The sequence below is a fragment of the Erinaceus europaeus genome, chromosome 7, assembly GCF_950295315.1.
Source record: "Erinaceus europaeus chromosome 7, mEriEur2.1, whole genome shotgun sequence".
Classification (NCBI taxonomy): Eukaryota; Metazoa; Chordata; class Mammalia; order Eulipotyphla; family Erinaceidae; genus Erinaceus; species Erinaceus europaeus.
Window position 1 is genome coordinate 115,851,165 of NC_080168.1, and position 3,416 is coordinate 115,854,580.

The following is a 3,416-nucleotide window of genomic DNA, read 5'->3' on the forward strand; positions in this document are numbered from 1 at the left end:
AGTTTGAGCTCCAGTCCCCATCTACAGGGGGAAAGCTTTATGAGCTGTGAAGCACTATTGCAGGTGTCTCTCTTTATCTCTACCTCTCTATCTCCCCCTTCCTCTCAATTTCTGGTTGGCTCTATAAAGTAAGTAAATATAATAAAAAAATAAATGTATTTTATTACAGATGAGAGAGAGAGAAAGAGTTCATTGGGATCTGTGGAATTGTGTGTGAGTGAAACCCAGAGGCAACAAGGAAATATACAAAATTTAAAAGGGCAAAGGTTCTCTTTTTATTTAATGGTATTTTTTAAAAGATTTTATTTATTAATGAGAAAGGAAGGAAGAGAAAGAGCCAGACATCACTCAAATACATGTGCTGCCAGGGATTGAACTCGGGACCTCATGCTCAAGAGTCCAGTGCTTTACCCACTGTGCCATCTCCTGTACCACAGTGGTATTTTTTTTTTAAATTTCTTTATTGGGGAATTAATGTTTTATATTCAACAGTAAATACAATAGTTTGTACATGCATAACATTATCCAGTTTTCCATATAACAATACAACCCCCACTAGGTCCTCTGCCATCCTTTTTGGACCTGGATTCTCCCCACCCACCCACCCACCCACCCCACAGTCTTTTACTTTGGTGCAATACGCCAATTCCAGTTCAGGTTCTATTTGTGTTTTCTTTTCTGATCTTGTTTTTCAACTTCTGCCTGAGAGTAAGATCATCCCATACTCATCCTTCTGTTTCTGACTTATTTCACTTAACATGAATTTTTCAAGGTCCATCCCAGATCGGCTGAAAATGGTAAAGCCACCATTTTTTATAGCTATGTAGTATTCCATTGTGTATATATACCACAACTTGCTCAGCCACTCATCTGTTGTTGGACACCTGGGTTGCTTCCAGGTTTTGGCTATTACAAATTGTGCTGCTAAGAACATATGTGTACACAGATCTTTTGGGATGGGTGTGTTGGGTTCCTTAGGACATATTCCCAGGAGAGGAATTGCAGGATCATAGGGTAGGTCCATTTCTAGCCTTCTGAGAGTTCTCCAGACTGTTCTCCACAGAGGTTGGACCAATTGACATTCCCACCAGCAGTGCAGGTTCCTTTGACTCCACAATCTCTCCAGCATTTGCTGCTGTTCCCTTTTCTGATGTCTGACATTCTCACAGGAGTGAAGTGGTATCTCATTGTTGTCCTTATTTGCATTTCTCTGACAATCAGAGACTTGGAGCATTTTTTCATGTGTTTCTTGGCCTTTTGGATCTCTTCTGTGGTGAATATTCTGTCCATGTCCTCCCCCCATTTTGGGATGGGGTTATTTGTTTTCTTGTTGTTGAGATTTGCAAGTTCTTTATATATATTCTGGTTATTAGCCTCTTGTCTGATGATGTATGGCATGTAAAGATCTCCCATTCTGTGAGGGGTCTCCTGGTTTGAGTACACAATGGTACTTTTTAAAATTATTTTTATTTATTCACTTTTGTTGCCCTTGTCTTATTGTAGTTATTGTTATTGATGTTGTTGTTGGATAGGACAGAGAGAAATGGAGAGAGGAGGGGAAGACAGAGAGGGGGAGAGAAAGACAGACACCTGCAGACCTGCTTCACCACCAGTGAAGCGACTTCCCTGCAGGTGGGGAGCCGGGGGCTGGAACCAGTCCTTGCACTTTGTGCCACCTGCGCTTAACCCACTGTGCTACCGCCAGACTCCCAGGGCAAAGGTTCTTAATGGTAACAGCCTGGGGCAGATAGAATTCACTGTTTAATAATAAACATGTTTCTTGTTAACCATCTCATCCTTCACTATCTCAATATAAGCTCCACTTAACTTCATATTCTACGATTATGTTATTCTCCAGGTTAAAGTGAGAGAAAACAGACAGGGAGAAATGGGACGGCTTAATGAATGCACACATGCACCAGGGACTTAATAGGGCAAAGAGTAGATCTACTGGCCCTGTTCTGCTTGGAAGGAGACAAGGAATATGCAAGACATTCAGAAAAGTAACGATTTTGTCTCAAGTCTTAGAGAAGAGCCATGTGTTTCCTTATATTACCTTAAATGAGAAAAGGGGCCATTTAAAACACCTTCTGTTTTTAGCATTACTAGTGCCTTTCTGTGACAGACAAGGCTGCTCCAAGACAGCTTTGGAAGCCTAGACCAGGCGCAGACACGACTGTGAAGGAAGTGAGGGTGAGCAGGAAAAAAGAAACAAGCCCCTCACTTTCCTGGGGATCCTCAAATTCATTCTCATGAGCTGGCGGAATAGCTGGCATGGATAATGCACTGCTTTGCCGTGTGTTTGACTCAGGCTCAATTCCAGTCCGGAGCTCACTGGAGGAAGCTTGATGTGCTGAGGTCTCTTTCACTCTCACTGCCTCTTGGTCTGTGTCTGAAAAAGTCATCCTGGATTGGTGATGAAACAATACTCATCTAGGTTCCTTCAAACCACACTTGTTGTTGAGGAAGAAGCTGACTGGGTCCATAAGGTGGCAGGGAAGCTAGAGGGCACAGGACAAAAGGGACAGAGGTCTCCTCTAAGGTCTGCTGGTAGCCTCTTGAGTATAAGGCTTCAACAGCTTGCCCTTTTTTAAAAAAAATATTTATTTATTCTTTTTTGTTGCCCTTGTTGTTGTTATTGATGTCGTTGTTGTTGGATAGGACAGAGAGAAATGGAGAGAGGAGGGGAAGACAGAGAGAGGGAGAGAGAAAGACAGACACCTGCAGACCTGCTTCACCGCCTGTGAAGCGACTCCCCTGCAGGTGGGGAGGGGGGGGCTCCAACAGGGATCCTTATGCTGCCGACTCCCTCTCAGCTTGCCTTTCAAATGCTAACTTCCTAACTGCCCCAGAGTCCAGTCTCTTAAATTGGTCACCTTCCTTCCTCTCTATGAGGAAAGGCTCTCTTGACCTGGACCTTGCTTTAACCTAGCCTCAGAAGCGCTCAGCGGACGCAGGCAGCTTTCGGGAGGCCGTCAGCGCGGGGTGTGCAGGGGCAGGCGGGCCACAGCCTGCACCAGTCAGTCAGTCCTGCCCGGCTGCTGGCTGTGCCTCCGGAGCTGCTGGCCCTTCTTCCCTTCAAGCCCAAGCTCCAGTGTGATCAGCACAGCAGCCCCAGCCCTTGAATTTTCAGGCCTGGTCCTAAAACTTGGAATTCTCACCTCGGTCCCCATTGCCTCATCCTCATCCCCAAGCCTCCGCCTCTGCAGCCTCCAGCCCCCGCCACACCGGCCCCCGCCACACCGGCCCCCGCCCAGGTTTCAGCTCCAGCTCGGGATCCGGGCTGCCTCTGCTGCAGCCGCTGCCATGGTGATGGATCTCGCGAGAACGGCCGCTCGCCGCCGGCAGCTCTCGCGCGATCTGGGAGGTGGGAAGTATCCTGGTCTGGGGGTGGGGGAGCGCCGCACAGCTCCCGT